Source organism: Ambystoma mexicanum, chromosome 7q, assembly GCF_040938575.1.
Source record: "Ambystoma mexicanum isolate Mex_15411 chromosome 7q, UKY_AmexF1_1, whole genome shotgun sequence".
Taxonomy (NCBI): domain Eukaryota; kingdom Metazoa; phylum Chordata; class Amphibia; order Caudata; family Ambystomatidae; genus Ambystoma; species Ambystoma mexicanum.
In genome coordinates this window covers 3,956,574-3,969,751 of record NC_090941.1, presented here as the reverse complement: position 1 = coordinate 3,969,751, position 13,178 = coordinate 3,956,574, and the positions used below count along the sequence as shown (strand labels likewise).

General features: G+C 52.8%; 1 long non-coding RNA gene across 2 annotated transcripts in view; it reads left to right on the top strand.

Annotated features, from left to right (window-relative positions):
• The window catches only part of LOC138527804 (uncharacterized), a 184,969-nt gene that overhangs the window by 163,778 nt on the left and 8,013 nt on the right, over nucleotides 1-13,178 (top strand). Inside the window, exon 3 of one of the 2 annotated variants that reach the window (XR_011284047.1) lies at nucleotides 3,394-3,734. The exons of the other annotated variant lie outside the window; for it this stretch is intronic. This is a non-coding gene — a long non-coding RNA (uncharacterized lncRNA). Of the gene's footprint in view, nucleotides 1-3,393; nucleotides 3,735-13,178 lie in introns of those variants that run through there. 2 annotated transcript variants of the gene reach the window in all.

The window sequence follows — 13,178 nt, the reverse complement described above, 5'->3', positions numbered from 1 at the left end:
GAAGAAAGCGATCTGAGCAGCTTCGCATTCTTCTTGTGAGGGTAGGAAAGGAGGGGTGATGGCTTTAGGTTTTTCTATGGATTTTAAAATGTTGAACAGTTTGCTGGTGGAATTAGCGGCTGTAGAAATCTGTTCATTGTAGAAGTTTTTCTTAGCCTCAGATATCATGTGTTTATATTTTAGTTCACTTTCCTTCCATAGGGCTTTATTGGCGGGTGATGGGTCTTTTAGCGAGACATATTCTCTGTTTCGTTTGTCCCTTTTTTGTTCTGCTAGTTCTTTGGAGAACCACTGTTGTTTTTTTTGGGTGGATCTAGTTGACTTGGTTTGAATGGGCGCTACTTGGTCCGTAAGTTTTTCAAGATGACTGAGTAAATTTGCTAACAAAGTTTCACAGGAGTCGTTCTCAGCTTGGTTGCTATACAGCGTAGTCAGAAAGTATGCAGCAGTTCATGGTAAATAGCAAGGCGGGAGTGCTATACAGCGTAGTCAGCAGATTGGCAGGCAGACACAAACAATCCAATATCCGTAGGAAGTTTCCAAAAACCATGGGAGCAGAGACAGGTACAAAACATAAGCGAGGGAGTCTGTTATAACGTAGCCGGTGGTCAATGGGATCAGGCAACAACAAGGCAACAAAAGGGCAAGGCATAGCAGGTCCGTGAAGCAGGCAAATGGGGCAAAAGTTCCAGGAAAACAACAGCAAGGCAAAATCGTAAGGCTTGAAGAACGGTATTCAGAAGCGAGGCGGGCTGAATCCGAGCCGTATTTAAGCAGTGGCGGCATGGGAACGCCGTAAAGCACATCTACGAGACTTCCTGTTTCGGCGCATTGCGTTCCAGCGTTTCCCTAGCTACCCCCAGCTGGAAGGCAACGCAAATCTGCGTGAGAGTGCCCTCGTCGGAAACCATGATGCAGACCAAAAGGGAGGAGGAGCTCTCCTAGCACGGGAAGTATTGGGAATCGGAGACTGGGAGCACTGGGATGGACGTGTCCTGACAGAGGGAGATGGCTGATGTCCACTCCTCCACATTTGGCAGGGTGGTTAAGGGAAGTTCTGGGCCACACAGTCTTCATGGCCAGGCTAAAAAACTGGAGCTCCTACATGCCAGCCGGAGCTCTGAAGTGGGCACACTGCCTTGTGCCATGCCATCTCTGGGAAAAGAGCAGATAAGACCTGAAAGTCAGAGGAGATGATGTGGTCAAAGGGGACACCGCCAAAAGAAACAGTGCACCACAGGGTGTGGCAGTGACATTGGCAGTCCCCTGGGCACAGGGCCACCAAAGAATATTAATTGTGCTGCGGGACATGGCAGTGATGAGGGTGGTCCACCCACGGTATGGAGCTTTCAAAGAAGATCAAATGTGCCACAGAGCACAGCAGTAAGTGAGGTGGTCCCCCAGGCGGCAGGCTGCCATGAAGAGTGAAGATTATGATGTGGGTGTGGTGGTGGGCTGGCAGCTCCCCCAGGGAATGGAGGTTGCTCAAGAACAATCAGCTTGTGCAGGCCATGAAGTGGTGATTTGGTGGCTTTACGTTGTGGACTGGGCCACCTGGGAGATGACTGGGGTGGGTCAGCCCTATTATCCAGCCTGGGGCTGATCCCTATCCAAAAGGGCAGCACCACACGAGCGAGGTACTGAAAAGGGTTGGCTGACTGCATAAGCCACCCCATGTAATAAAATGTGTATATATATATATATATATATATATATATATATATTCAGTGAAAAAACTTTGTTAAAGGGACGTTATGGTTCAAAGTTAAACCGAAAAACCCCTGAAATTTGGCAGTTATGGTAACATAAGCAACCATAACTCGCGCCACTGGAACCCGGATTTAGCACGCCCTGTCCACGAACAGCCGCAGTGTCCACGGACGGCGTCCACTTTACTCTCTGTGCCATTCCCTCATTGCATACAGCTAAGCAATCACACAATACGAATAACGTCCTCAGAACACCCCATTTTGTGAATTTTCAAACATTTCAGGACAATTATCATTTAATTATTCAACATATTAACATTACAAATATTATACTTTCATCTTGTACTCTGCACACAATGCTATGTTTCTCCATTAGTAGCTCAGTATACTAGATAGAATCCCATAATACAATGCTATTTATATCAATGCATCGTTCAAAGCACTAATAACGGTATGATATTTATTGCAATATCCTTGACACTTTTTTCACAACATTATAATAAAAATCCCTAGTGCACAAATTCCATGAAAAGTACATACACATGTGATGTCATCAGTGATTTCATCAATGACATTTGCGATGTCATCTTTGATGTCCTGGGTGTTAGTCTTAGCAGTGCACGGTGGTGGCGTGAGTGGCGTGAGTTATTTTTCATAGCTCACCATAACTTGCGATTTTCAGGGGTCTTTCGGCTGTACTTAGAACCATAACGTCCCTTAAACACACTTTTTTTAATATCACGCAAGCAATATACAAACATGGCGTGCAAAAAACAACTTCTCACAGATGGCTTTACACAGAATGTTGCAAAGTAAGAATTTATGCTCGTTCACAGTGAAGGTCAGCTGCTTCCATTTTTTTCTCGGGCCCCGGAGAGGCTCACGAAGCAGACTATAAGGTTGTATTGTGTTTTGACCTTGACAGACAGAGATTGTGATGAAAGACTTCTCTTGAAGGAGTGTTGCTAAAACGTAAGAGAAGATAAGGATGAAATTTCTGAAACAAAACCACTTTTATATATTATATCACTATGCGAAAGATCGTTCGCACACGCAGAGTCGTATTTTGGGACTGCACTACTCGTAGACAATGGAAATTGCAATTGTACTGTAAGTAACCCTTTAGATTATTTTATACCAAATATAATTACAATAGCGTAGCATTAAAGACCGCTCAAGTTGAACTTGTTCGTTGAAAGTGGCATAATGTTTTCTACCGCGCACTATCACCGCCGAATTGATTCCCTGTCGTTTAGAGGGCTCTGAAAAAGGCACACGACACAGGGTGGGTTAATAGAAATAATTTTACCGGTCTATAGGCGGTCAACCGCTCTACTCGCTGTGACACTTCACTGTAGCCTGTAAAGTGGCACAGCGAGTACAACGCTTGCTTTGACATCCGTGCACACCTTGCTAATGCAAGTTTGAATCCCGGCAAGGCCAAACTCAGCCTTTCATCCTTGCGTGGTCGATAAATGAGCACCACAAACCGTGGTTAATAATAAGCACCGCTTAGATACCTCACGGTTGTTAGCGCTATATGAATGGGAAAATATTATTATTTTATTATTAACATACTCCGTTGCACTATCTTCGATAGCAAATAGTTTCACGCCCTAATAAATAAAATGATGATTTTTAATGAAGATCGGCTGGTGAGACTAATTTATGTTTTTTAAAACAGGTATGTGGCCCCATCTTGCCTATGTCACGATTTACAGACTCCAGCGGATGGGGTCTTCAACTGCCAGGTGCAGGTCCAAATATGCAACTTCATGACCCTCACCATTTTATGGGACAATCGCCAAGGACCAATATGCCCTTACGCAGTACTAGCGGCTACAAACAACATACCAACCAATAGGGTGGTCTAATGGCTCGTTGTTGGAGCAACCTTCCGATTATCAGAGCGACCATTTACTGCTTTTATCATAAACCAACAGCCTATCTACCGCAAAGGAACAACGCGTGGCTCAACATGATCTTTTGAGGACCGACAACAAAGACAAATGCAAATTGCTGAATATTCTCTAAACATTTGATGTCAAATAAATGTACTTTACAAAATTTACAATTTTGCTGTTTGCTTTTAAATCATTGTTTCATATTCCGAATTGTGGCGCGCTGTGTTGTGACATAATATGTGTTGTCTTCTGGGTTCTGTGTAAAGTCACTTAGGACTGCAGAGGACTGGGCGCGTTTGATGACGCACCCTGTAACGTCACGGAGAGAGGCGGGGAATATGAATGCTTTGATAATATCAGGCTTAGGGGCGGGAAATATGATTTAGTGTCGCAAAAGCAAGTCAGCCAGGTCAATAGTCCCAGTCATAGGATTATCACATAATGTCGGCGCACACTAGCCGGATTTATCGTTTCTTTAGTGGACAAAAAGTCGGTTGACGCCCATAGGAAATTGTACTATTAGCGGACAAAAGGAGTGGTCTTAAAACACTTTCACCCTGACAACGAACAATACAAACAACGTTCTGAGAACACCCCCATTTTGTGTAATTGCAACCATTTCGGGACACCGCGAGTGTTCTTAGAACACATTCAACTAGACAGATTACAATACGGACAGCGTCCTGAGGACACCCCCAGTTTGTGTATTTACGAACAATTAAGTACACCGCGAGTGTTCACAGCTCATTTTTACCTTCCTTGCGAACAAAAATGACACATACTCCGTCCTCTAAACACCCCACCATTTAGTTTATTTACAAAATGTCAGAACAGCCGTGTTCTCAGCGGACAAATCGAACGCAACAAAAACGTCTTGCACATAAAAAAACAAAACATTGAACCTATCCCATACTCCCCCATCCTCCCCAAACACTCTTACACACCAACACACGGCACCAAATACAATTTTTTATCCACGTTTCACTGCGCTGTATGCGATCGACGGCGAATACAAGATTGCGGGCGCCATAGAAAATCTGACGCGCTCCACGCCCCTCGCCGTCCAATCAGCGAACATGTCGCATGTCCGCGGACATGACGCAAGGCCATGGGCCAATCGGGGTGCTGTCCGCGTAGCGAACAGGGAAGTCCGTCCGCAAAGCGAACACAGATATCACTAATTTTTTTGCCTTACGTTTTGGTCATTTTTTAAAAAACTACTGGACGGATTTACACCAAATTTGCAAAAGCACGCTTTCGGAACCAAGCCCCCGCTCCTGCCGCAAATTTGGTGTAAATCCGTCCAGCGGTTTGGCCTGTGGCCGTGCGCAAAGTTTTTTCCCATTCAGTCTATGGGAAAAAAAAAGTTTTGGGACCCCCCCTATAACTTTGCCCTCCCAGGACGAATCCTCACCAAACTTTGCAGAAAAATTCAGAGTGACCCATATACTTTTTTGCAAAGTTTGGTGAGGATCCGTCCAGGGAGAGTGAAGTTATAAGCCGCCCAAAAAGTGCTCTTCCTATGGAAACAGCAACTTAACCATAACTACATGGCCACTATTGTGGCCATGTAATATATATATATATACTGCTGTTTCCATAGGAAGAGCATTTTTTGGGCGGCTTATAACTTCGCTCCCCCTGGACGAATCCTCACCAAACTTTTTTTTGCAAAGTTTGGTGAGGATTCGTGCAGGGGGGGAAAAGTTATAGGGGGGGTCCCAAAAAGATTTTGCTCGCGCCTACAGCCCAAACTGCTGGACGGATTTTCACCAAATTTGGACCAGGAGCAGCGGCTTGGTCCCGAAAGCGTGCTTTTGCAAATTTGGTGAAAATCCGTCCAGTAGTTTTTTTTTAAAATGACCAAAAAGTAGGGCAAAAAAAATTAGTGATATCTGTGTTCGGTCCGCGGACGGACTTCCCTGTTCGCTCCGCGGACAGGACGGTGATTGGGCCAGCAGCTTGCGTGATGTCCGCGGACATCTGACGTGCTCTCTCATTGGATGCGGTGAAAGCGTGCAGTGCGTCTGGCTTCAGAGACTCCTGACATCTTTCTTTCCCGCATGAGAGGCTTTGTCAGGTCAGCAGGAGCGTGTCTGTCTCCTGTTCCTCCCACCCCCGCTCATGCCCTGTGTGTCCTTTGTGTCCCCCCACCCCCGCTCATGCCCCGTGTGTCTTTCCTGTCCCCCCCCACCCCTGCTCATGCTCTGTGTGTCCCCTGTTTCTCCAGCCCCCCGCTCACGCCATCGCACACAGTGGCCAGCGGAGGGCTGAGGAGCGGGATCTGCCGCACGAACTCATGTCCGTGCGGCATGTCCGTGTTTTTGTTTGTCCCCCCCACCCCCCGCTCATGCCCCGTGTGTCTCTCTCCCTCCCCCCACCCCCCGCTCATGCCTCGTGTGTCTCTCTACCTCCCCCCCACCCCCGCTCATGCCCCGTGTGTCTCTCGAACCTCCCCCCCACCCCCGCTCATGCCCCATGTGTCTCTCTCCCTCCCCCCCACCCCCGCTCATGCCCCGTGTGTGTCTTTCCCTCCCCCACCCCCGCTCATGCCCCTTGTGTCTCTCTCCCTCCCGCCCACCCCCCGCTCATGCCTCGTGTGTCTCTCTCCCTTCCCCCACCCCCCGCTCATGCCTCGTGTGTCTCTCTCCCTCTCCCCAGCCCCCGCTCATGCCCCATGTGTCTCTAGCCCTCCCACCTACCTCCCGCTCATGCCCCGCGTGTCTCTAGCCCTCCCACCCACCCCCCGCTCATGTCCCGTGTGTCTCTAGCTCTCCCACCCACCCCCCGCTCATGCCCCGTGTGTCTCTAGCCCTCCCACCCACCCCCCGCTCATGCCGCGTGTGTCTCTAGCCCTCCCACCCACCCCCCACTCATGCCCCGTGTGTCTCTAGCCCTCTCACCCACCCCCCGCTCATGCCCCGTGTGTTTCTCTCCCTCCCTCCTACCCCCGCTCATGCCCCGTGTGTGTCTCTCCCTCCCCCCAACCCCTGCTCATGCCCCGTGTGTCTCTCCCTCCCCCCCACCCCCTGCTCATGCTCCCTGTGTCTCTAGCCCTCCCACCCACCCCCCGCTCATGCCTCGTGTGTCTGTAGCTCTCCCACCCACCACCGCTCATGCCCCGTGTGTCTCTAGCACTCCCACCCACCCCCCGCTCATGCCCCGTGTGTCTCTAGCCCTCCCACCCACCCCCCGCTCATGCTCCGTGTGTCTCTAGCCCTCCCCCCACCCCCTGCTCATGCCCCGTGTGTCTCTCCCCCCACCCCCCGCTCATGCCCCGTGTGTCTCTAGCCCTCCCACCCACCCCCGCTCATGCCCCGTGTTTCTCTAACCCTCCCACCCACCCCCGCTCATGCCCCTTGTGTCTCTAGCCCTCCCACCCACCCCCCGCTCATGCCCCGTGTGTCTCTAGCCCTCACCACCCACCCCCCCGCTCATGCCCCGTGTGTCTCTAGCCCTCCCACCCACCCCCCGGTCATGCCCCGTGTGTCTCTCTCCCTCCCACCCCACGCTCATGCCTCGTGTGTCTCTCTCCCTCCCCCCTCCCCCCGCTCATGCCTCCTGTGTCTCTCTCCCTCCCCCCACCCCCCGCTCATGCCCCATGTGTCTCTAGCCCTTATACCCACTCCCCGCTCATGGCCCGTGTGTCTCTAGCCCTCCCACCCACCCCCCGCTCATACCCCGTGTGTCTCTATCCCTCCCCCCTGCCCCCCGCTCATGCCCCGTGTCTCTCCCCTCCCCCCACCCCCCGCTCATGCCCCACGTGTCTCTCCCCTCATCCCACCCCCCACACATGCCCCGTGTGTCTCTCCCTTCCCACCCACCCCCTGCTCATGCCCCGTGTGTCTCTCCCCTCCCACCCACCCCCTGCTCATGCCCCGTGTGTCTCTCCCCTCCCACCCACCCCCCTGCTCATGCCCCGTGTGTCTCTATCCCTCCCACCCAGCCCCCGCTCATGCCCATGTGTCTCTATCCCTCCCACCCACCCCATCGCTCATGCCCCGTGTGTCTCTATCCCTCCCACCCACCCCCTGCTCATGCCCCGTGTGTCTCTCCCCTCCCCCCACCCCCTGCTCATGCCCTGTGTGTCTCTATCCCTCCCACCCACCCCCCGCTGATGCCCAGTGTGTCTCTATCTCTCCCACCCACCCCCCACTCATACCCCGTGTGTCTCTCCCCTACCCCCCACCCCCCGCTCATGCCCCGTGTGTCTCTATCCCTCCTGCCCACCACCCGCTCATGCCCAGTGTCTCTATCCCTCCCACCCACCCCCTGGTCATGCCCCTATCCCTCCCACCCACCCCCCGCTCATGCCCCTATCCCTCCCACCCATCCCTGCTCATGCCCCGTGTGTCTCTATCCCTCCCACCCACCCCCCGCTCATGCACCATGTGTCTCTATCCCTCCCACCCACCCCCCGCTCACACCCCGTGTGTCTCCCCCCCACCCCCTGCCCCGTGTGTCTCTCCCCTCCCCCGACCCCGTGCTCATGCCCCGTGTCACTCTCCCCTCCCTCGCGTCCCCTGCTCATGCCCCGTGTGTCTCTATCCCTCCCACCCACCCCCGCTCATGCCCCGTGTGTCTCTATCCCTCCCACCCACCCCCCGCTCATGCCTCGTGTGTCTATCCCTTTCACCCACCCCCCCGCTCATGCCCCGTGTGTCTCCATCCCTCCCACCCACCCCTCGCTCATGCCCCGTGTGTTTCTATCCCTCCCACCCACCCCCCGTTCATACCCCGTGTGTCTCTCCCCTCCCCCCACCCCCTGCTCATGCCCCATGTGTCTCTATCCCTCCCGTCCACCCCCCGCTCATGCCCCGTGTGTCTCTATCCCAGACACCCACCCCCCGCTCATGCCCCGAGTGTCTCTATCCCTCCCACCCACCCCCCACTCATGCCCTGTGTGTCTGTATCCCTCCCACCCACCCCCCGCTCGTGCACCGTGTGTCTGTATCCCTCCCACCCACCCCCCGCTCATGACCCGTGTGTCTGTATCCCTCCCACCCACCCCCCGCTCATGCCCCGTTTGTCTGTATCCCTCCCACCCACCCCCCGCTCATGCGCCGTGTGTCTCTCCCCTCCCCCCCACCCCCTGCTCATGGCCTGTGTGTCTCTATCCCTCCCCCCCACCCCTTGCTCATGCCCCGTGTGTCTCTATCCCTCCCACCCACCCCCCGCTCATGCCCCGTGTGTCTCTATCCCTCCCACCCACCCCCCGCTCATGCCCCATGTGTCTCTCCCCTCCCCCCCACCCCCCGCTCATGCCCCGTGTGTCTCTATCCCTAAAACCCACCCACCCCCCGCTCATGCCCCGTGTGTCTCTATCCCTCCCACCCACCCCCCGCTCATGCCGCTTGTGTATCTATCCCTCCCACCCCCCCCGCTCATGCCCCGTGTGTCTATCCCCTCCCGCCCACCCCCCGCTCATGCCCCGTGTGTCTATCCCCTCCCGCCCACCCCCGCTCATGCCCCGTGTGTCTCTCCCCCTCCCCCCCACCCTCCGCTCATGCCCAGTGTGTCTCTTTCCCCTCCCGCCCACCCCCGCTCATGCCTCGTGTGTCTCTCTGCTGTTGCCCCCACCCCCTGCTCATGCCCCATGTCTCCCTGCTGTTGCCCCCACCCCCTGCTCATGCCCCATGTCTCTCCCTCCTGTTACCCCCCACCCCCCTCTCATGCCCCGTGTCTCACTTCTCTTACCCCCACCCCCCTCTCTAATACCCCGTGTCTCTATCCTTTTACCCCCCACCGTCTCTCATGCCCCGTGTCTCTCTCCTGTTTCCCCCACCCCCCGATCATGCCCCGTGTCTCCCTGCTGTTTCCACCCACCCCCCTCTCATGTCCTGTGTCTCTCTCCTGTTACCCCCACCCGCCTCTCATGCCCTGTGTCTCTCTCCTGTTACCCCCCACCCCCCGGTCATGCCCCGTGTCTCCCTTCTGTTGCCCCCCACCCACCCGTCATGCCCCGTGTCTCTCTGCTGTTGCCCCCACCCCCCGGTCATGCCCATGTCTCTCTCCTGTTACTCCCCACCCCCTCTCATGCCCCGTGTCTCCCTCGTGTTCCCCCCCAGCTCATGCCCCATGTCTCCCTGCTGTTGCCCCCGCTCATGCCCCGTGTCTCTCTCATGTTACCCCCCACCCCTTGCTCATGCCTCGTGTCTCTCTCCTGTTGCCCCCCACCCCCGGTCATGCCCCATGTCACCCTCCTGTTGCCCCCCACCCCCCGCTCATGCCCCGTGTCTCTCTTCTGTTACTCCCCACCCCCCTCTCATGCCTCGTGTCTCCCTCGTTTTCCCCCCGCCCCCCGCTCATGCACGTGTCTCCCTCGTTTTCCCCCTGCCCCGTGTCTCCCTGCTGTTGCCCCCCACTCATGCCCCGTGTCTGTCTCCTGTTACCCCCCACCCCCCGCTCATGCCCCGTGTCTCTCTCCTGTTGCCCCCCACCCCCTGGTCATGTCCCGTGTCTCCCTTCTGTTGCCCCCCACTCCCTGGTCATGTCCCGTGTCTCCCTGCTGTTGCCCTCCCACCCCCCTCTCATGCCCCGTGTCTCTCTCCTGTTACCCCCACCCCCCTCTCATGCCCCATGTCTCCCTGCTGTTGCCCCCCACCCCCCGCTCATGCCCCGTGTCTCCCTGCTGTTGCCCCCCACCCCCCGCTCATGCCCCGTGTCTCCCCTGTTCCACCCCACCCCCCGCTCATGCCGTGTCTCCCTCCTTTTCTCCCCCACACCCCGCTCATGCCCCGTGTTTTCCCTGTTCCCCCCACCCCACGCTCATGCCCCGTGTCTCCCCTGTTCCCTCCCACCCCCCGCTCATGCCCCGTGTCTCCCTGCTGTTGCCCCCCACCCCTCTCTCATGCCCCGTGTCTCTCTCCTGTTACCCCCCACCCCCCTCTCATGCCCCATGTCTCTCTCCTGTTTCACCCACCCCCCGGCCATGCCCCGTGTCTCTCTCCTGTTCCCCCCCAGCCCCTGCTCATGCCCTGTTGTGTTCTCGTTATACACCCCGCCTTCCCTTTCCATGGTGGCCATCGTGGTAAAAGATTTTCCTTCCTGCACCGGGACGCCGCTCATCATATGATGTGACTGGACTCTAAGGGAATTACTGTAAGAACCTACTTGAAGAATACGTCTACAAATAAAATACATTTTTTAGTTTCTGACTGTTACTGAAGAAAACCATGTGGCCTAGATATGTCAGCAAAACGAAAAAAGAGTGAGCCAGACATGTGATGTCGTCAGTGATGTCATCAATGACATTTGTGATGTCATCTTTGATGTCGTGGGTGTTAGTCTTAGCAGTGCACGGTGGTGGTGCGAGTTATGGTTGCTTAGCTTACCATAACTGGCGAATTTCAAGGGTTTTTCGGTTTTACTTGGAACCATAACGTCCCTTTAACAAAGTTTTTTCACTGAATTTCATAGGTTTTTAGTAGCGCAACTTAACCATAACGTCCCTTTAACAAAGTTTTTTCACTGAATATATATGTATATATATATATATATATATATATATATATATATATATATATATATATATATATATATATATATGTGTGTGTTATAGTTTGTAACGTATCTAATTGTATATTTATTTGTGTATTTATGTTGGGGTTTAATTGTATAGTTATAGTTATTCATAGTTACAGTTATTAATATCCATATTATAAAGTTGGTTTCTATGTGGCATGTGGTGAAGGAAGCTAAGGACTCAGGGCATAACCCATCTTCTGTATTAACATCAATGTTATCTTCAGGTTGCGTAGCGCCCGTTCCTGTCCAACTAGTTTGGGGAGATGGGGTGGCTGGTTCCTGTGGGATCTGCCCCTTGCCTGAGCTGAGGGATGTGCACCGTCTTGGCTGAGCTGGACAGGCAAAAGCAGGGACTACAAAAGGATAGTACAGTAATACAGTCTTCTGTGGCCAGGCCGGACTGGCCTGTAGGGCAATAGGGCAGTTTTAATAGGAATAAAGCCTGAGAGAGAGAAATGTAATCTATGGCAAATTTAGGCCAAGCAGACTGTAATGCCAGAGGAAAATGCCTGTGAAAAATACGGTATGGGGAATGTTTGGTTACTGTCACAATTACAGTAACCACAATCATTTGGTTACTGTCATCCTGACGAGGAGGTGAGCTTGCAGAGTGACAAAATATAGGAGTGAATAAGAGGAGCTGAAGGACAGACCATTGTGAGACCCTGACTGGTAGTGGCGTTGCAGAGAATATTCCAGCATTCCACAATATGATAAAGGAATCCCCAGATATTTAGGAATCATTGCAGATGAGTACAGTGCAAGGGAGCCAGAAGGATTTGTGACTTGTCAACCATGTCAAAGGCAGTGGAGAGATCAAGGAGGATTCGGATAGAGTTAAAGTGGAAGAGGTCAGCAGTAGCAAAGATGTTAGAGTAGTGGGTGAGCAAACTTTCCAGGAAGTGATGGTTACAAAACATGGTGGTACTGAATTCATTTGTCTCCAAGTGCATGTGGAACAGGGTTGAAAGATATGCCCTCTGAGATATTAGAACAGTGTGGGAGAACCGAGACAGGTGGGTAGATGGCAAGGTTCATGGTGTATACCATTTTCCTTTTTAGAATGGGTTGGATGATGGCAATTTCATAACAGTTTAGGAAGATCCCAAAGGACAGGGAGAGGCTGAATGAAAAGACAGGTGAGGTAGGTGAAGGTAAGCAGTGCCAGTTCTTCGTGGTCTGGATACAAACGGATACTTAGGAGGACAGGTAGATTTGTAGATCAGAAGATGGAGTGTGTCACACAGTGACAGTTGTAGTCACTGAATCCGGTTGCACAGTCTGTTTGCTGTGTCTATTGCTGTTGCTGTGGTAGGAGGAGAGCTGCGAAAAAAAACCTCTACACTCGCGAATCGAGCCGCGGTGTGTGTCGCAGAGTGACAGTTGCAGACACTGCAGTCCGTGCCGGCTGAGTAGCGAGAGCGGGGAAACCTTCAGACCCTTGGTGAAGGTAAGACTCCCCTCCCAGAGAAAGCACTTCAATTCAATTGCAAATATTCCAAATCTCGTTGTACGGCATGGAAACTGTTGAATACTACTGACTATTGACTATTGTATCCGCTATTTGCCAGGAAAGAAAAAGAGTCTGCCTTCTGCCTGAAACACTAGCCCAATCCTCTCAAATATGTCCCTACCTAGACAATTTACAAGAAAACAGGCGAAAGTGCGAGAAGAAATGGTGCTGTGGTCACTGGGGACTATGTGTGTGATTGACTCTATGGACTCACCAACGTGGTCCGTCTGTTGGGGAGGATTCTCAAAATGTGCTAATTTCCCTTACCTTTTGAGACCCCCAGTAACTTTAATGGATTTCTAGGATTTAATTTTTTAACTGGGAAGAGTGTGAGCCTTTTTTCCCACTCTTCCATGTATTTTGATGTGTGTTTTACTTTTGTGTTCTTTGATTATGGAGTTTTAAAACAACTCCAGAGGCATCATCTTTTTCTGTGTGTCACACAGCACCTTCAGTGCAGTGGCACAGGGATGCCTTTCAGACTTCCCAAGGTTTAAATACCTTCTCTGGGACTGACTACCATCT